This window comes from Dreissena polymorpha, chromosome 5, assembly GCF_020536995.1.
Source record: "Dreissena polymorpha isolate Duluth1 chromosome 5, UMN_Dpol_1.0, whole genome shotgun sequence".
NCBI classification, from domain to species: domain Eukaryota; kingdom Metazoa; phylum Mollusca; class Bivalvia; order Myida; family Dreissenidae; genus Dreissena; species Dreissena polymorpha.
Window position 1 is genome coordinate 98,046,797 of NC_068359.1, and position 23,354 is coordinate 98,070,150.

The following is a 23,354-nucleotide window of genomic DNA, read 5'->3' on the forward strand; positions in this document are numbered from 1 at the left end:
CCTGCATGTGTGCTTGTATATGTACAAATAGACATTTTAGTCTCTTGAGGCGATATATAGGTGGTGTAGTGACAGACATAATAATAATTGGCACCAAAAGTGTCCTCTACATATCGCACAGAGGTCATAACACAATATAATGCACCGAATGCAGATAATAGAAACATGCTCGTGACTAATGTTTGTAAGTGTATGTCTGTCCGATTGTGATGGCTCTGGTATTTAATGATTTTCTTTGCTCGAAATCAAACTCTCAAACTCGAAGCGAAACTACCAACGCGAGCACGATATGTATTTATGTCTACGCCCATGGTTGAGTGCAATAAATGCAATTGTTCCCGTTGATTAACAAGCAAAATAAACACAGTACATACAGTAGTGTAGCTCTCAGCTAAACCGCTTATTATTCCTCCACACAATAGAAACAATAGCCATTGCCCCTCATAACAATGACCATCACAATGGAATGTCCGATAGTGTCCGATAATTTAATCCGAGGTATAAGTCCAATGACAAAGATACACAGGTGATATTTAAATTATCTTCAAATTTTAAGTTTATCAATCATTATTTCGTAACTAAATTAACACAAACTGCTAGATCATCTCATTCTTATTATTTCAGTATAACAGCGTATTCTCAGAATAAATCCATAATAGAACACTTAAACTGCAGACACATTTAAACGTGACTTCACCTGCCAGGGTACACTCTATTCATGACCAAATAGTATTTTGTCTTTGGTACAAATTGTTAAATCTCCGAAAATGCCTTAAGTAAAATTGATATTTGTTCTGCATTGTCAATATCAACAGTGGGTATAGATGCTTACCACTTAAATAAAATGTTAATTTTGAAATATATTAATGTATCTTGGACACACCCTTATTGCTATTGCAGAGCAATCGTAATATGAAATACAAACATATATAACACAAATATTGAAAACATGCCAAAAAAATAATGTCTCCGAACGCTCAAGAACCATTTTCAAAAATAAGCACCCTGTACATTTCACATTGTAATCGCAGCAACGAGCAACGTAAATTCCGCCCGTGTCATATATTTACACGCAATGGTTCACCTATATACAAATAATTAAAGATTGATTTATCGCCATAAACATACGAATCAGTGTTGTTACTTTACTCCTCTGTAGTCAAATTTAATAATAATCACACTTATAAATGCAAATTTGAAGTGGGTAGCCGATTTAGGCATTGCACCAGAATCTTAAATGTCTTAATCATCAGCAATAAACATAATACCAGCATCCGCAAATAGTGCAATAAACGTTGCGAAAGATTATCATTTTATAACTTTACAACTAGTGTATTGGGGGTAACATAAACGATTATGTAACAAACTTTTTCAATAATCCGCTACAATAAAAATACATGTAATCACTATAAATCATGAACGTCCCTGTTTGTTTAAGCTGTTAATGAAAAACGTGTTTGTTTGCTTGGCTGTTATCGATTAAGTTCAATATAGAAGCCAAATGTATCAACGCCCCTGTATTCAAGGGTCGAAGGAAAATAACACTTTGTACCAGTAACGACTTCCATAAATAGTTGACAATTTATGTTACATGAGTCGATTTACTTTAAACCTTTTACTTAATCACTTACCAGTGTAAATTTCAATAGACACGAAACAAACAAGGCGCAATAATTCCCAATAACACATTATTGTTTTATGAATGATCATCACGACAATTTTTGAATGCAATTTAAGTTGTTATTTACGCCAACTTTATCATCAGATAGTGAAACGTTTTATATGCACATAAAGAAACGCCTAGCGTGATACAAAACAAGGAAGTAATGACTTAAGTCAAAGTTATCCGAACTAACCTAACATTTGATATACACGACAGTGTAGTAAACAAAATATTCGATTCAGCTTAAAACCACTGTTAATGCACAAACATACGTCTATTATTCTGTTTTTAAGAACAATATCATACCTGGTACATGTCCGTTATTGTATGAAACATACTGTCGAAACGTTTCTTGTTTTCCGATAGTTGCCCGAAAAAAATGCCTAATGAATGTACAGCATTTTATAAGCTTTTCTTTAAAAACAATTGTTGTTCGTGAAAAGATTGTAATTTTGTTCGATACCTAAAACTCTTCGTATGTTACACCATGATGTTTTAGACGTGCGTTTTTTTGTGATCGATTCTTTGGTAAGATTTTAATATAAAATGTCAATCTCAGAACATTTCAATAGTGCGGGCCACAGAGAGCAGGATATGGGTGTATCAGTGTTAACACAAATAAGAGACAGTTCCCATTATAACAGACTTATTAAAGAATTGGAATTCATAAAGAAGTTTCAAACGCAATCACCAAATGGACTAAATACAAAAAATCAACTTGATGTCCTGCTACGGGAAACTATCTTGTAAAAAATATATGTGAAAAACATTTTATATTAATCATCAACATAAATGAATGTAAAAATAATAGTACTTTATGCAATTTATCTTGTCCATAATGTGTATATGATATATAGAATAGCAAGTATGTATGATTATTGAATCAAATATCATTATAATATTTTAAATAGATATGGATTTAAATAATTAGTCATTAAATAAGTTTACCCTATTTAATTTATGATAATAAGTTTAGGTAGATTATAATTCCATATGATGATGATTGTTTTTATGTAAAATATCAATTTCTTAAATATATAAAGCACACATTTAACATAAGATTAAGACACAATATGTAAGTGTTTAACGTCATTTCATTTTTGGCGAATTTTTACATTTTTTGGCGCCTTTTTATATAACGCCATTTATGACGTCATCATGTACAACGTCATTTGACGTTTAAAAACATTTTTCTTTGTTATTTAAATTGTGCAGTCAAAAGACGTAAAAATGTAGTTAACATATTATTTCCATTGTTTTGATAAAGGCATTATGCCGAAACGTCAATTAAAGGAGTATAATCAGAGAGTTATAATTATTTAATATCCCTTCGGATAATTCAACTGAGCTTGTACATTTCTGAAAACAATATTTTATAAACACGGCGCGAAACAAGTTCGAAAGACATTTTAAGGCGACCAAAACTCTGGTTTCAGTCGAAATCATCCGAACTTACATACAAATATGCGCAAGTTAACGCGCTGATTCATGTGGGTTTTTGGAAGTTTCATCTGCCTAGGAATAACATGTTTTCAATCACTTACGCTCGACACAAGCCAATAAATATTTTGTATAAATAAGATTCATAATTGAGGTTATGTCGAAACATCCGTGCCGAAATTTGGAGATAAAAATTTTCACACGCAGGTACGTGTTTAATCTTTTGGTCCTCTGACAGGATACCATTTGCCACAAGCACAGAAGTGCATTTACCTTTATAAAAAGGTTAACTTAAATGCCGAAAAACTACGAACCAAATTGCAGATGTTTTAAGTTTACAACATGTTAATATGATAGATAAGTTTCATCACTTATCAGCTCACTTTTAGGTACTAGCGACATACCGAAAATTGATTAGAAACTTTGTGGACGGTTTACACCGAAAATCAGTCGAGCTTTTGTTAATAGGGTTTCGACGGTATTATCGTTTCGATGGTGGTAGTGACTATGTATGTATGATGGAATTACAAAATGTGTCTAAAAAAATAAAATAAAAATATAAACATTGCGAAAATAATTAGATCAGGAAAACCAGCGTCTTGACTTCATTGTATAGTGCGTGTTCGTTTTGTCAAACTTTACATACATTGTTTATGTTATTTGTAATGATGTTCACATCGTAGAAGAATAACTTAAATATAAACACATTGCATGTACGCGCCAGAAGGGTATTCGTAATATTGTATTGCAAAACCATATTACGCAGCACACAAGCTCTAAGTCAATTACAACTCAAGAGGATCATACTAAATAAGTGTATTAATAGCAAACACATTTTCCGTCCACGCAATGTCGATGTCTGTTAGAACACGGATGCCCAGGTGCATTGAAGTATGCGTCACAATCAGACTTCTGACGGCACACTGCAATGAGGAAACACCATAAACAAAATACGAAACCATTCAAGGATATGTCGCTTGATGAAATAATATGTCGAATCCACGAAAACGTTAAGGGCTAGGTTTCTTGAGGAAACCATGCGTTGAAGCGACGAAAACGTTCAGGGTAAGGTTTTTCGATGAAACAAAGTGTAGAAAAGAAAACAGTTCAGGGCGGGGTGCCATGTCGAAACAATTTGTAGAAATGACGAAAGCGTTCATGTAGTTTTGAGCGATCAACATGTAGAAACGCCGATTAAGTTCACGGCTAGGTTGCTTGAGGACACAATGTATATAAACGATGAAAACGCTCAGGACAAGCTCTCTTCAGGCAAACGTGTGTAGAGATTAATAAAACGTTAAAGTCTTGCTTACTTAAATGCAAAATATGTAGAAACGACAAAAACGTTTAGAGTTTGGTTGCTTAAAGGGTCAATTAGTCAAATCAAATACAACTTTAAGCGTTATGTTTTTCTTGAAGAACAATGTGTGGAAAGGGAAGTTTCAGGGCGATGTCACTTTATAATTAAATGTCAAGGTCCTGATCGCCAAAAACATATATTGTCAATTTAAGCGTACAGCCTGTAAATTCTTTACATCAATTAAAAAACATAACAATTAATAACCCTTCGTATCACACCCTTGCAAATAATTAGAAAAAAAATATTCGCATTGTAAAATTAAATTTGCTACAAGATTTCATCCAGAAGTAAACAAGAATAAATTAGACTAGTTTTAAACTATAACATATTTAAAAACAAAATATATTTTACAAGTTTGCATGCAATTATCATTTTGTAGAGCAGACACTTTTTCCGTGTTAGCAGGTTTTCATATTGTGCAACTCTAAAAACCTATTATGCAATCCATATACAGGCACAATTATAACTATGAAAAATTACTAATTCCACTTAAAATCGTATAATCTCCCTTTAAATTAAAAATAGGTTATAGTATTGATGTGTTATTGTTTTCACTTACAAGTCTCATATCCACATCATGAAGTGCATGTATATTAAACTACATAATAGTGTTCGCACTTGTCATATGTGTCCTCACGTGGCTTATAATACATTAATTTCTTCGTCATCGAAACATTCTGATCAGGCGGTACGGTTTCCGCTATAAAACAAACAAAGAAGATTTCATTGTATCTCCTGAGTTTCCTCCTCAATATGCATATTCTTACAAGATTGCGCGGATGCACTGGCTCGACTGGAGCTACGGATGCCATTATATGGCATGTCCCATTTAAGCATGACGCGGGCTTTTAAAATCTCATTGCGACATGTAAATGGAACACCTGACCACGATATTTTCCTATCATAAAATAAAGTCACACTATGTTGTTTATGGCAAATGTCCGTAGCCTATACTGGCTACAGGACAGATTTTCAAACAGAATGACGAAGTACGTTACACGTGTGTGGCTAGATAATTAAACGATTGCCCTTCTATCATGGACACTTAACAATTTCGGCAGTTTTGTCTCCCAATGCAATACAAGTGGCGTTTACCGAAAGGTTTTAATTCATGCATTTGCCTAAAATTCGTTTTATATAATTTGAAAGCATTACTGCGTAATCAACATTCGTTTAATAATATTCAGACATTCCGTCTTTCCCTGACGATAAACTGACTCAGCACTAATCATAAAAAATATTTGGGATTAAATTTACCAGTTATGTATTATTGTAACTGAATACTTTTTTAGATCTAAATTGAGATTGCTCAAAATTATTTAAATTAGATTGAGCCATGTGTAAAACTTTGATTACTTGGTTTCATAATGTTGCCAGATTTCTTGTTGTATTCATTATATTATGTGCCACCTTTTGTATAACACATGTATGTATCGTTTGCAGATCAATTAACCAACCTGTAAACGGGCGTACAAGCCTTTAGGGGATATAACAACAGTCCAGGATTCAGGAACAGGTTGAAGATCTCGGGGAAGAATTTTAGAAAATATGATCATTGGTGGCAGGTACCTTCCATCGCCTGAAATTGCAAGGTGGAGAGTGACATTGCCAATTGATGATAACATTTGCCTTTGGTACGGGTGTTGATTACCAACAGCAATCACCTTTTCCTTCGACATCAGTTTCCATCAACACCAGTTTCATCACAATTGAAAATCTGATCAGGATGTTTCTGAAGACCGAGAAACTCGATTGTACTGGACAGTAATTTTAAATAATTAGAAACTGCCTTGGCGCTTAAATTCATCCTGCCTGAATCAGCACGGTTTGGCCTTCTTTTCTCCTATTGCGGGTTGCGGGCAACGAACTTGCGACACCATTTCTTACTGGGAACATGTACAAGATTCATACGGGTTGGTCGGTCGCCACGTTTGACTATGACACGTGCAAAAATTCTCATGATAGAAAGGGTAATAGACATTCCCCTTGATGCGATGTACTTCATATAGTTAATAAGGGCCTGCTCTTCGGCTTCATTAAATGAAGATCCCTGGCTTTTTAATTACCCCTTCTAACTTTCCCCGACTGTGATCGTGCAGTGTGGATTTTGGTATTCTTGAAACTTTGGGAAAACATTTTCCTCTTTAGACTTCTCTAACTGCTGCCTGTAGAGCACAGACTGGGTATTTATTTGATTTTTTCGTGTCATTTATCTAAAAGAAAGAAAAAGAAAATCTTAATAGATGTATTATATTAATGGATAAAATGATTTTCTCAATAAATGTGGTTGAATGTTCTGAGTTACGAGTGGGCTTCAGTACGAAATGACCATAAAACAACGTAGTTGTTTGCAACCTCATCGATTAAAATAAAAATAGAAAACAGGGCAATGTCAAAAATGTAATCGCTTATTTTTACACATACCCGTAGCCAGGGGAGATGCGTTGGGTGCGTTTGCACCCAATGTTTTTAGACGAGTAAAAAATTGTACTATAAGTTGCATTTATTTGACGCAAAAACGGTTATTTATTTTTTCCAGGAACCCAGTGAGTCTTCGTATTTAAGCGTTAAAATAATGCTGCATTCAATATGCAACCGACAGGTCACCATATAATGAATTTCTCGATTAAGTCATTTCCAAGATAGCGCGTGATTTTTATTTACAAGTTTTAACCGTAGAATTGTTGAAACCAACAGAGGTTGTGACAGCAAAATTTGAGAAGATCTAAGAAGCCGGTCCCCGCAAAACGGAATTAGAATCTTTGTTACAAATAGATATTTGTTTTCTGTATAACGCTAAATTATTAACCTGACACTCTAATCCGTATAAAATCGATACTTAAGTATAGATATTTGATACTAAACGATTGTTTTGTAACCTTTGTCATCGTTATTAATGTCTATAACTGTAATAGATATCATAACAAAATGTTGAAGCCTACTTATTGTGGGTTGAAATCCCAGTACAATAAGCTTTTTTCAACAGTTTTCTAAATGGCTGGAAAAACAATTTGATTAACTTTAATAAATAAATTATCTTTATTCTTATAAAAAAGAAAATATATTTTAGATGATAATTAACGGAATGTTATGTCAGCTTCCGAAAATACTGAAATCAAAGGACATCCTTCGACTATTGCCGAAGACTAATGGGCACTGGTTAATAACTTTGCATTATACCACGATTTATAACAAGAACACATTTTGCACAGCATTTTCGACAGACTGAGTTGTCTTTTTGTTATATCCCCGTACAACCATTTTCGGATCCCCTCAAGGGTATTCCAGCAAAAAATATCAGCTATGATCAAGTCATGATAGTTTTTTTTGAATGACAAGAAAACAAATCATTGTTATTAAGCAATGAAGCTTTCTTTTGTAGTTTACCAACACGTAATGGCATCTGTTCTTCTCCACATACATAACTTTCCACAATGTTTTAATTATGTCAAACTCGACACTAAGAATGTCCTATTCTCAAACAATTGTTATGATGAATTTAAAACGTCATAACATATGATCAGGTGGACGTTAACGTTTAATTTTCATCAACTGTGACGGATCTCGTTTACAAAAAGATAACCAATTTGCTAAAAATAGTTTTAAAAAATAACCAGTTATACGATTTTGATTTCTTTTTAGTATTGATACACATTAGAGAAGACCTAATTTTGTTAATCAGTGTTTGTTGTACGATTCACTATTAGCACGTTTAGAGCACTGCTATGCCTCTGGTACTATCCATATTAGCAGACAAACAATTGTTTTGAAAAAAAGTCAAATATTTCCATTTAATTTGCTGGATTTATGAATGGTAGAATGTCGACATGGTAAAACACACCAATTTTATCAAGATTACAAGATTCCAATAAATAAGGATATTTTATACCGTTCTTATTGTTGATTTTACATTCTATAAATGTGCTGTTGCATACTAATTTCGTGTTAAACACTGTATAAAATTATGTATTTCCGTGACTGATCGAAAAAGGTGGTTATTGAAAAACGTGGTGGGGAAAACATGTATGTAATATCATATTCATGTCGATCAGTCACTGAGTGTGGTCAATGAAACTGGAATTTCATATAAAAATGCTATATAACTTCAGTCTTTAAATGCAGATAAAAAGTGACCAGAATGCAGGAGTTTCATTTTCAAAATTCTCTAGGGGGAGAACCTCCAAAGCCCCCGATTGCAGGAGGAACATCCCCTCTCCCACATACCCCCTTTGCCACTTCAATGCTTAAAAAAAATCGTCGAAGGCAAAAATTCGCACCCCCCATTTCACAACCCTGGCTATGGTCCTGTGACAGTTTTAAACAAAGTGAAAGGTGGTAAAAAGCCTTAAAGGAGAATGAAAACATCGCTCGTATTGTTGGAATCTTATTTAAAAAAAAACATGTTGATGACTTATAATGATCTAACTGAATTAACAACATATTAACCTGGTCAAATATTACAATTTTATTTGGTTCAATGAATCTCCGTCTGCAGTTGCGTTTACGAAAAAGAGGCTGTCAACTTGAAAGTTTGCCAATAGAATGTATTCATATTGGACTTACTTAAAATAGGACCCGATTTAAAATTCAACGAATCCACCGTGAGTAAATTGTAAAATTTATAAAAATCGTTCGAGTATTGGTTCCTTTCGAGAATTGGTACCCTAAGGCTATGGAAAGGTCCGATCGATTTTGCAATTCCGTCGGACCAACATGTTCGACTCGTAAAAAAATATCATAATATCCTATTTATCATCGTCTGATGCTCCGTGGGATTCCAATATTTTTTATCAAAACATGTAGAACTAAATACGTAAATACCAGTGTCGTTTTTATGTTTCCGATCTATGTGTGTCCTCCGATAAGAATAGCTCACACATGTTCGCTTTTACGCGTTATTTTCCGGAATCACACGGATCACACGAGACTATTTTCGTAAAGACGTAATTTGCCAAGTGTGTTCCGATTTATCGGAAATACGAACTGTTGCAACACGTTATATTCCGTGACAGCTTTTTTATGAAGTACTAGTTTCACGCTTATATGCGCATGTCATTTCGCAAAATGCGAGAGCCGGGACCATGCAGCAAGGCGATCGCATACGTTAGAGGTCAATGGTCTTCGATGTAAACAGCATTGCGAAGCGAAACTAAAGTGTATGTATAACTGTTGTCAGGTGATTTCGTTTACATAATATTGTTGTCTTCTTTCCAAATGATTATTTCACTACTAATTGTATTGTCTTTATACTTAGCATTGCGAGATTTGCCTGATATGCTATGGTTTCTTACCACAGCCAATAACAAAGGTCAAGGGGTTAAACGTAAATACGAGGCAAATGACACCACGCCCACCAATCCTAAATGGAACATGCGATGTGTTTGTGAAACACTATGTCCCCATATATTTGACCTTTGACCTTGAATGATTACCTTGACCTTTCAACACTCACAATGTACAGCTCCATGAGATACCCATGCATGCCAAATATCAAGCTGCTATCTTCAATACTGCAAAAGTGTACATTTAATTAGCGATTTTGACCCATATATTTGACTTTTGACCTTGAAGAATAACCTTGACCTTGACCTTTCACCACTTAAAATTTGCAGCTCTATGAGATACGCATGCATGCCAAATATGAAGTTGCTATCTTCGATATTGCAAAAGTTAATGCAAATGTTAAAGTTTGCACAAACACACGAACCAACCAACAAACCAACCAACAGACACAGACAGGGCAAAAACAATATGTCCCCCACTATAGTGGCGGGGGACATAAAAAGCATGAGGAAAAACGACCAGCCCGCAATTTCCAGGATGCATGGAAAACTGGAAGGTCCTGGCTTGTTTATGCTGAGACAGACTCTGACAATTATCATGGGAAAATGAAGTGCACATCGTGTTTTGCATTTTATGGCACAAATAGGGGGTTAAGACAAGGTTTGAAAAATGTAGAAAATGCCAGCACTTTTGTAACTTGAATAAATGGAAATTTATGTGAGTTCGGATGTCTGATAATATCTTGTAATAGATAGTAACATACTTGTTATATGATGTTACTAGATAGTAACATACTTGAAAAGGTTGTTATATGTCATAATGATATAAATAAATACTATGTGTAACCGTCATTTCATTTTGTGTTTTCTCCCTTTTTGTTTTGTCTGACAACCATTCGTCCGGAATTTGTCAATTTATCGGACCGAATGTCTGACAACAAGTTTGGTATTGTCTGTAGGGGCTTAGGTCACGGTCACACATTGAGGTCAAAAGTCAAAAATGGCCATAAATGAGATTGTCCGGGTCATAACTATGTAATTCATTATGATATTGTAAAATGAATCTGTACATTAATTTTGTTTACAGTCATAGGACGGCATGTCATGCCAAAGAATTCAAGAGATCAAAGGTCAAAATGACCGTAAATGATAATGGCATTATTCTTAAAAATCGCCATAAATTTTTCTTGTTGAGACAGTATGCAAAATATTCTGTGTCAATTCAGCATGTATTGGTATACATCACGTCTGTGACAAAGGTCTTGTTTGGCGGGTGGTATCAATTCAACGAATTTGCTTGTTATTGCCTCTTTTCGCCACACACATTTTCACTCTGGCCGCGCATGAATCCGCTATCGCCATGTGGTTAATTTATAGGTTTATACACTGTGTTATAAGTCTCTTATTTTAGACATTGTGGTTATTGTTGATTAAATATGAAAAGTTATATGAATGAGATCAATCAAAGCGCTGAAGGCACTAAAGTTGTGCGCTGTTGCATAATGTTAGACGCAACATATTTTTAAAAATTATGTTATTGCTTTTTATATCGTAATTTTGAAATGAACACAACCCATTCAAATTTATACAGAGTGTGTCTTGAAGCATAGGTCGAGATATGGGTGCACTGTTTATCCTCATATTTATGTTATAGAGATAACTGATACAAAATAAAAACACTATTATTGTTTTCGCAATTGGTTGCTGCACTGGAAACCATCTTCAGAATTGTGGTTGCCTTGCTAAAGAATAACACACCTAGAATCATGTTGTGTTCTATGTATCTAATACATGACTTATTGTCTTTAAATTATTGAGCAACGATTTTGCCAATATGACAGACTTGTAAATGCATCATGTCTTGTTGTGAGCCAAAATTGAATCATTTCCTATGGCAAGTAAGTTGGTTCCTTTTTACTAGTTCCTTATTCGTTAGTCGAATAAGGAATAAGAAACTATTCCTTATTCCTTATTCAAGCTTAACATATTTGATATAGGGTTAAAAATAATAATGCATACAATTCTTAAGCTAAATCAAAACAAAATAACTCGGAAATATTTACTTTAAGTATTACGATACATGTTCATGTTTCTTTCTCGCGATTGCATAGGATTTCTTGTTTAAAGCGAACCGATATTTTCCTAATTACAATACCAACTTCACATCCAAACTCCTAAAGCATATAACTTTATTTAATATGTATGTGAAATAAAAGTGCAATCTTGTACAGTTCAACATGTCTGTTTTTATTTATAATCCAGTTCCTTTTTCGCGGCTAAATACGTAAAAAGGAACAATGTCCTATTCCTAATTCAAGCCGAATAAGGAACTGGCATTTTCTTACTTTTACATGAACGAAACTTATCCAAATTTAACCACATATAAATGAACATCGTTATGTATAGGTTGTACTTTTCAAAATACTAATTGCAATACATTTCTACTTAGTTTTAAGTAATGATAATCAAGTTCCTTATTCAGTTTGAATAAGGAACTGCTTCCTTATTCCTCATTCAAATCGAATATAGAACTTGCATGTTCTTTCTATAAATTATAAATCAAAATGAACCAATGAGACGAATAAATCAACGAAAATTATTGTTAATGTAGGAAGGGTATAAAAATATTAATTGCCGTGCATTTCTACTTATGTGTATTTTATTATCACATAGTTCCTTATTCGATTTGAATACGGAATATGGTACAAGTTCTGGCATTTTCTTACTTAACCAATAAATTAATATGAATGAAGAGACGCATAAATCAAGGAAAATCATTGTTAATGTAGGTTGGGAATACAAAAAAATGTATTTATTACACTACATTTCTGTTTAATATTCTTTTATAATGATGACATAGTGCCGTTTTCGCGGCTGAATAAGGAAAGTGCAACCAGCTGCAATATCTAAAAATATCACCTATAACTACCGAGAACAGTGCAATTTTGTCGGTACCCATGCCTTTTAATAGTGCGCCAATGTTGAAGGTCGCCGGATGTAACGTAAGCATCATAGAGCGAGGAAACGCGAGAAATCTATTGAAATAAAACCACCCAATTAGAGCTATGTAAGTTTCATTTTTTATTGAAAAAAGTTACAGCAACAAAAATACATAGGCATTTCGATAAAAACTTTCCAGTCTTATAGAGGCACCTTGGCCGCTGCTTCCGCTTCAGTCTCACTTTAATGTGACATCATTGACGTCGCACTGATGACAATGCTCTCCGGAACATTTAATTCGTCATGTGCCGAGGTTGAAAGTCGCCGAATGTACCGTTGGTCTGTATGAGCGAAAAAAACGCGTATTCGCACTAAAAATATTTAAGACGAAAACACTTTTAAAGCTAGGATGAGCGCTTTTTGGTTTAAATTATTAAATAAAGGATTGAGGCAATTCTATGAAACTTTTCAGTCTTCTAGAGGCACTTGGACCGCTGCTTCCGATGCAGTCTTCCTTTTATGGAGACGTGTTGAAATCATTGTTCATTCTTAATCATATCCCTTCGCAACAATTTTCGTAAAAACGGAACAAGATAATCTAAAACATGTTTAGTTTTCAGCTATCATATAGTCTTGACCGAAGTTCGGGGTCAGATAAAAGACGTCAAGAACTGTACCAGAGATATAAATTAAAAATATTTCACTAAACATTGCCAATGATAACCAACATACAGCTGTGCTTTTTCGGCGTAAGCTGCATTAAGCCAGCTTTTCACCCTGACTTGACCTTTGTAAGTGTCCAATAAAATTCGAATAAAATTTCCCGCGGCTAGGTACGAATGAATACACTTCATTTATTCCATTGGCTGATTTGAGTATACCACCAGAACATTGGAAACATATCCGCGTCTTTGTAACACTGTTTTACTGTATGAAACAATTTTATCTCTAATGAAAAGGCTTAATAGATAGAACAGTTTTACACTCAATTCTCGACATCAATACAGTTTGTGCGTACACCTTTTATTTTCAGAGTATTACCAGCGCAAAAGCGTTTATACTTAAAAGGCTATGTTCTCATATTTAGTACTTACTTCCATATTCCTGTCAACATGTTAACATGTAAAAGTATAAAGAGCAGTGGAAGCGAGGCCTCACTTTAAAGAATTGCATTTCAACCCGCGAGGTTTCGGGTCAAGTCGCGGACATTCAGAGTTTATATACAGGTCATCACCGGAGTTCGCGGTCAGTAAAATAATCGTTATATAATAAAGACGCTATCCGTGAACTAGGTGACCTGAAATTTTCTTTAGACCAGAAATATGTTAAAAGAAGATATTCAGCAATATAATTATGGTATGTCAATAATAGATTCTTAATGTGTTTTCAACAATACAATGATAAATATTATTTTTAATAAATTTAACAATAATTATTCCACCATATTGCCTAATGTACTAAAGTGATATTATGAGCATGTAACAGTTTATAGGTGTCTATCGCAACCGTTAATTATTTTTAATGTTTCTACTTCATAAACACTTATAGTAATTAATGCAACATCAACATACTAAAACAATATACCAGAAAGAGAAAAATAATGCATTTGAATATCAACCGTACTTTCGTTTGACAACTGATCATGCGTTTACGAGTTGAACCTAAATTTAGTTTTAGTGCAGATTTGTTCATACGACACAAAGACACAATATTGTTTTACGGATCATTTCGGCTTACAGGACTGGGTGGGTCACGTAAGAATATCGAATATAAAATATATTTTTATAAACAACTGGTAGCAAGGTGAGTTGCAGATAATTGATCAGTAACCACATTTTAACTAACTATTTTGACCTGTTAATTCTTTTCAGCTCAATTCAACAGTGCAAAATGCCCATAATATCACTTTAAGCATGAGCACGATGATTCTCGATACTGTTAATAATCGAATCAAATAGCAATGCCCGACAGACCACTAAAACAGGTTTGTTCTCGTGTGGCCGGTTGACTCATATGTTTAAATTTCACTTCCATTCTTCTTTTGGTTTTCTGTTTTGTATCTATAGGTTTATGACCAGCAATATGTTATAATGTAAAATAAGCCGCGAAAACTCCCCGTAACATCCCGTACTGCGTGTGATGCAGCTAAGAACTGCACAGAAAAAGACATTCGCTATCCTTGATCTCATTCATTAAACTATTTACGCCGTATATCTTTTTTAAAGATATTTCTTGTCTAGAATGATCCGAATTTAAGTTTCCGAAATTATGGCCTCTGAATAAGGAATTTGGCGTTCCTTTTTCGGAAGCCTGTATTTCGGACAATCACTTTCGGATATGTTATATTTTAGATGGTGTGTGGGTTATTTTAGCATGGTAAAGTTATATGGACGTATTCTGTCACATTTCTTGTTATATTCTATGTGACGATATACGCTGAAAACACGTATTATGAAGACGATAATAAGGAAATGCTATTGCCTTACTCGAACATAAATTGAAATTTACAAAATAATAGTAAAGTCTATGAAAATCATGGTTTATGTAGGTTCGAAATTGAAAATATTTATTGCAATATATTTCTACCTAGTATTATTTAACAATAACACAGTTCCTTATTCAGTGCGAATAAGGAATAAGGAACTAGTTCCTTATTCCCTATTCAATTCGAATAAGGAAGTGGCATTTTCATACTTAACATTATAAAATATATAAATGAACCTAAGGGACCAAACAATCAATGAAAATCATTGTAAATGTAGGTTGGGTATCAAAAGCATCAATTGCAGCACATCTCTACTAAATTTCATTTAATAATAACCTACTGTACAGTTGTTCCTTATTCGGATTGAAAAAGGATTAAGAAACTGGTTCCGTATTCCTTATTATAATTGAATATAAAACTTGCATTTTCATGCTAAACAAAATATTAAAATAAACCAAAGAGACCAATAAATCAATGAAAATCATAGCTAATATAGGTTGGGTATAAACATCATTAAATGAGATTTAGAAGAGATGTACGGCAATTAATGTTAGTTCCTTATTCGGATTGAAAAAGGAAAAAGGAAAAAGGAACTGGTTTGAATAAAGAACAGACTCTATCATGCATCTATTTTACCTTTAGTCGATGTACATTTTATCTTAACCGTAAATTTAAAGACTCACACTAGCGATCATGTAATCATTTAATTTAAGCATACATGATTAACATTAAACATTTGAAGAAACAATAATTAAACTTTGGACCCGAGTTGTTAACGTTAATCTTTGATGTTGTGATCAAGGGACTGACTTCGATAATGTGTCTCTCAACCATGATTGTTTCTTGAAAGTATTTAAATATCCGGATTTTAGTGATACACAACGGCAATTATATCCTTTTTACCTCTAACTGTGATCCGGACTTTTGAGACATGTGTTTGCATGTGACACAAAATAAACATATGTTGACAATTAATCGTACTATATGTAACAAATTTCCTCATAAATTATTAAATAACAGATCTGATAATGTAACCAGATAGAATGGCAGAGACACGAATTGCATAAAATGCTTTTCATAAACTAACTTTAAAAATATTTAACACAGGTGTATCCATTTCAGTCTTCAAAAAATATACCTATTTGTATAGCCCCGCACCGTATTTGACTGAGTTACTAGTTAATATAATTGAATATCTCCTAGACAGAAGTAAAATGAAAAACAAAATTTGGAAACTGTGGTTCAAGTGTATAATATATGAAATTCTGCTTAAATGGGTCATTTCATACACATTGTAAAGTCTCCGAAAATTCCGTAAGTAAAATTAATACTTCCTACTTAAATATAACTTTAATTTTGAAACATATTACTATATCTTGGGCACACCCTTATTGGTGTTTAAGAGCAATCGTATTATGAAATACAAACATATATAACACACGACTATTAAAAACATGCCAACGGGATAATGTCTTCGCACGCAAGAACCATAAAAACAATTAGCACGCTGACCTTTTCTAATCGTAATCGGAGCATCGAACAACGTACAACGTACATTCCGCCCGTGTTATATATTTACACGTAAGCGTTCACATGTATACAAATAATTAAAGATTTTATTAATCGCAATACAAATACAAATCAGTGTTGTTACTTTACTCCTCTGTATTTATATAACAAACATAATCACAATTATAAATGCTTAGTTGAAGTGGATAGCGGATTTAGGCACGCCACTAAAATCTTAAAATAGCATTACTACTCAAAATCAACGACAATTTCGTACAATATTTCGTAAAATAAACTTAACCAATTAAAAATCAGTGTTCCTTATGACAATTGCCGAAATTTCAACGACAAATGTGGTCTGGTCAAATAGATGTTTGTCAAAACAAAATGCTCACGGTTTTTCCATTTTAATTTCCCGCAACGATATCTATTCATACGACACATTAACACTTACATGGTATTCGTGTGACGTATGAATAGAATCTATTCATACGTCACACGAATAACATGTGAGTGTTCATGTGTTCATTATAGATATATTCGCGGGAAATTAAAATGAAATTCATTGTGTCAAAAATAAATAAAAACGAGCATTTTGCATTTTGTATCTACAAAAATCTATGTAATCATACGACATCTAGCGTTGAAATTGTAGCTATTGCTATAAGGATCACTGATTGTTTAGGTGTTAACTTTATTTTATGAAATACTTTACAAAATGTTCGTTGATTTTGAGCGTTATAGAGACTTTAAATTTCTAAATCATTAGCATACAACATAAAGCATCCACAAATAGTTGAATAACCGTTGTGAAAGAGTATCCTTAAATACTTTTCTATAACCAATGCCTCACTAGATTGGGAGTAACATTTATTTTGGGTAAAAAAACAACATCCACGATCATGTTATAAGCTTGTTCAATAATTCGCTACAATAAAAATAATCACTATAAGTCTTTTTATAGCACAAGCGTCCTTGTTTGTTAAAGTTATGAATGAAAAAGTTCTTGCTTGCTTGGCTGTAATCTGTTAAGTTCAAAGTAGAAGCCAAATGTATCCCCTCCCCTGTATTCAAGGGTTGGAGGAAAATAACACTTCGGAACAGTATGGACTTCCATAAATATTTTATAATTTATGTTACATTATTCGATTTACTTCAAACCTTTTACTAAATCACTTACCAGTGAAAATTCCGATGGACACAAAAACACAAAGCGCAATCTTTCCCAATAACACATTGTTGCTTTATGAATAATCATCAGGACAATTTTTTAATGCAATTTAAATTGTTATTTACGCCATCTTTATCATTAGATAGAGAAACGTTTTGTATGCACATAAAGAAACGCCTCGCGTGATTCAAAACAAGGAAGTAATGACTTTAGTCAAAGTTATCCGAACTAACCTGGCATTTGATATACACGACACTGTAGTAAACAAAATATTCGATTTAGCTTAAAACCACCTTTAATGCACAAGCATACGTCTAGTTTTCTGTTCTCAAGAACTATATCGTACCTGGTACATGCCCCTAATTGTATGAAACATACTGTCGAAACGTTTCTTGCTTTGAGATATTTGCCCGAACAAAAAATGCTTAATGAATGTACAACATTTTATTAGCTTTTCTTTAAAAACAGAATTGTTGTTCGTGATCGTAATTTTGTTCGGTTTCTGAAACTCTTTGTATGTTACACCATGATGTTTTAGACGTGCGTTTTTTGTGATGGATTCTTTGGTAAGTGCAAGGTTCGGTTCACACTCAAACTGATTTCATCCTCAAATGCTTTCATTGATCGTTCCAGTGTGGTGAACCTATTTAAATAAGTGTATGGTTATTGTGTGTGATTTGTTATAAAGGTAGGAGATGACAACAAGAACTTTTCTCTTTATAAAGTTTTCATAGTTTAATTTCATGCCCTATCCCATTGAACGAGACACCGCAAGTAAGATGGAAATGTGAGATATGTAGTATAAAAATTATAACGCACTGAGCAGTCAATTTACTCAGTTGTTAAATATGAATAAAATAAGATTAATACTTGCGTCTTAAATGAGACATGCTTTCTTGTCAGCACTTGAATGCTAGCTATTCATGCCATTATAATTTTATGAATGCATTTGTTTTAAATATAATATACGAATGCCAGTATTATTTGTAAACATTATGCTGTTGATATGCTTACATGCTTATGATCTCAATTAGATTTTTCTGTAACATGTTTAAAATATAATGCATGAATTGAATTTGCAATGGAATAATTATGTATAACATAATTTAATCAATATATGTTGTACATGTTATTCTTGTAAAAGCAAGCAAATCACGACTTTCATTACAAACTCATACAGACACACTTATAATAGCTACAAAATACAAAACATGCCTGGTACTTGCACAAAAGCTTTGAGTACATAAATCCATGTTCATATAATACAGTTAACGTAACCCTATACGTAGCATGCAGTCACTAACTGGCCTTCAAGAAATAGTGTCGTTGCTCTCTGTTGTTCGAGTAACTGTTTTGTCATTCGTATACGTGTTCTAATAACGGCATACATTCGTCGATATAAAGAGATGTATTGCATTAAAAATCAATTCGATATGTGTTTAGCAAGAATATTATTATGATCATATACACCGATTTAATCGACGTCTCGCAACCAATGGTTGTTTACTTCAATTTCTTCAAATGATGAGATATATGTAAGATATGGTATGTGAATTTCAAATGGATTTGCGTGACCAACCCCCCCCCCCAAAAAAAAAAATATATAATAATAATAAAATAGATGTTTCAAATAAAACCAATATATTATAAATAAGTAAATAAACTACTAGTGTCTTATGCTAGCGTGTGCGATATGATGTAAATATTCTACAAAAAGTTTGAATATGAATATATCACTACTTATGGTTTGTGTATTTAAATTATAATTTTGAAATTCTAGTCATCAAATGCGTGCGCTCGTTAATCACAAATTACCATCCTTAATAAATTACCTGCATGAAGATAATTAGACAATAACACACGACAGAGCTGGGCCGGACGTCTATAATCGGCCCGCTGCCGACATAACGGCCCGAGGGCCATTATGCGGCTAGGGCCGATTTAAGACGTCCGGCCCAGCTCTGCCCTGTGTTATCGTTTATATCACATATCATACAATTTTGGTCCCTCGCTAAAATTTATACGGAACCAGCTTTCCGTACTTTTATTTTCATTCAATTGATTACGCAATTTATGACGTACCTCATGTGACGTAATTTCAATGACGAAACTACATAGACTTTCTGGATTTTAGGAAAACAATTCGGACGTGGATGGTTTTTATTTAACAGTTAAATATTTTTAAGCATCGAACGATTTCAAAACGTATTACGGATTTTGTGTTTGTCATGCATAATCGGGAGCTTCGATAGAAATAAAAGTACAAATGTATTGTAGATCTAATCGCTTCGACATTCGATTTCGTAAATCGTGTTTATGGACAGTGATAATCTTTCGATGCAATCGTTTTAAAAAGTGTGTTTTAAATTCAAAATTGTTAAACGGATGAAATAACAAAAAATGGAATTACAAATCTTTTTATTTTATTATTATAAGAACCGGATTTAGGTTGTCATCGAGGTATGTCTGTCTTTTTTCTATAAATTTTGCTGTTTCAGTGTTTGACGAATCTTGTTAAACTTAAGTTAAAGCACAACTACAGACATCAATTTACTGTACAAATGAGTTTCAGTTTCAATCGATATTTGCATTATCCAAATTTTCGATTCTTTCGTTGAGTTGTGGCTTAATTTTATTGATCACCGTTGGCTAAGACTGTATGTGGACGCAATTTTGTTCAGTAAAAGCCGCGCGATCCCATTCTTTTCTGGTATGAAACATCGGCCCGGCTCAGCGGGCTGATATAATTTATATTGGCCCGCTTGATACGAATAACGGCCCTTTCGCGACGTCATTTCGTTACTATTTATAGTAACGATATGTGATATTAGGTATTTTAGTGTACCTTCCTTTTTTATGTTACATATATGGAGATTAAAGTGTTAAACTTAGTTGTTCGTAAGCCAAATTCTAAAAATGGCAGGACTTTCCTGTACTTTATGGATTCTCCTACACCCCGCTGTTGTCGGAAAATTCTACTTATTAAACTCGACAACACTTAACAAAACTATGAAGGCGCGCGTGCTCAAACGGCGGTTTATATGGTGTTAAACGTAAAACCCCTTTATAATCATTATCCCAAAGCTTTTAAAAAGCGAGTGGATATTGTATTGGTCTCCATCTTTCTGTCCGTCCGTTCGGCCACTATCTCCTCCTACACTATTAGCACTAGAACCTTGAAACTTACACACATGTTAGCTACGAGCATATTTGCGACGGTGAAGACGACGGAATTTCGATATGACCCCTGAGTCAGAAGTTATGGGTAAATAAATGTGTAAAATGGGTATTACAAAAACTCATTTTACTAACAACATGCGACGCAAATGATAAAATCTTTTGACCCAAGACTTTTGACCCAGGAGTCAGATCAAAATTCCAAATAGTGCACCGCTGCACATATGCTCATAGCTACCATGTGTTTACGTTTCAAGGTTCTAGTGCTAATAGTGTAGGAGTAGATAGTGGCCGACAACGCCCACCCAAAATTTTGTTTTAACATATCTTCCTCATTTATTCACCAATTGACTTCAAATTAATACTGAACATCTTACGTCAACACGGTCTATCACGACCATCCCTGTCCACATATCCGACCCTAGGGCCATTGATAAAGGTAAAGGCAGCTTGGTTCCCTTCCTTTTTCAAATTTATCGAGATGTCCAAGCGTTCGATTTCCCCGTTCACCCAGATTTGTTTCGTATCCAAAGTTGTTTGTACCCAGTCTTTTTTCGTACCCAAATTGTTCGTACCCATTTTTTTTTCGTAACCATTTTGTTTCTTACCCAATTTTTTATTCGTATCAACAAAAAAATTTCGTACACATTTTTTAAACCAATTTTTTTTCGTACCCAAATTTGTTTTCGTACCATATGTTTGTGTGTACCCAAAAAAAAATTCATACCCAAATTTGTTCGTTCCCTAACTTTTTTTCGTACACATTTTTTTACCCAATTTTTTTTCGTACTCAAATTTTGTCGTACCTAAAATTGTAATCGTACCCAAAATGTGTTGTACCCATTTTTTTCGTACCCAATGTTTTCGTACCCATTTTATTTTTGTACTTCGTACCCAAATTTTGTTTTGTACCCAAATTTTTGTTCGCAATCAAAAAAAAATTCATACCCAATTTGTTCGTACCCAAATTATTGTTTCGTACCCATTTTTTTCTTACCCAAATTTGTTCGTACCAACTTATTTTCCTTTACATGTGTTTTCGTACCCAAAATTTTGTTCGTGCCTAAATTTTATTTCGTATCCAAATATTTTAGGGCATAATTTTTCGTACCAAAAATAATTTTGTATGCTAATTTTTTTTGGTACCCATTTTTTTCCGAACCCAAATTGGTTTATTTCCCCTAATCTGTTTGTACCCTAAATTAGTTTCGTGCCCAAAAATGTGTACGTACCCATATTTTTTGGTTCCCAAATTTTTTGTCGTACCCAAAATTGTTCGTACCTATTTTTTTCGTACCAAATGTTTTCGTACCCAATTTATTTTGAGTACCCAATTTGTTTTTTGAACCTTAATTTTGTTTCATAACCAAATGTTTTTTCGCACCCAAAATTTTTTTGTCACCAAATTTTTTCGTACCCTAATTTTTTTTCCTAACCATTTTTTCCGAACCCACATTATTTTATTCCCCAAATTGTTTCGTACCCAAACCTTTTCGTGCCCAAATTGTGTATCGTACTTAATTTATTTCGTACCCAAATTTTTTTCGTACCTAAATTTTATATCGTACCCAAATTTTGTTTGGCATAATTTTTTCATAATAAAAGTTTTTTGGTACCCAAATTTGTTCGTACCGAATATTTTTCGTACCCACATTTTTTTCGTACCCAAATTTGCTTCCGTTCCCACATTTGTATTCGTACCTGCATTTTTTTCGAAGCCACATTTTTTCCTACCCACATTTTTATTCGTCTCCAAACTTGTTTTTTAGGCATATTTTTTTCATTCCAAAAATATTCGTACCCAAAGTGTTTTCTTACCCAAAATTTTGATTTGACATAACTTCTTCATTTAGTTACCAAATGACTTCAAATTAATACTGAACATCTCTTATGACAACACGGTCTTTATTGACCATCAATGCTCACATGATCCACCCCGTGGCCCACCAACAAAGGCCACCCAAAATTGCCTTTTAATATAACATCTATGCGGCGTGGGGATACGCCCCACTTCTAGTTATCGTTTGCGTTGACCATATCACAAAGTAAGTTATTGTGAGTTGGTGCTCACTACGAATAAACTTAGGTTATGTTAAATAGATCGATCAAAATTATATGAAAGTGAGTCGGTTAACAATATGGTTTCTTTGATTTGTACATGTTCGGCCATCTGGAAACAATATTTTATTAACACGGCGCGAAACAAGTTCACAAGACATTTAAAGGCGACCAAAACTCTGGTTTCATCGAAATCATCCTAACTCATATACAAATATGCGCAAGTTAACGCGCTGAATGGTGCTTTTTTGGAAGTTTCATCTGCCTAG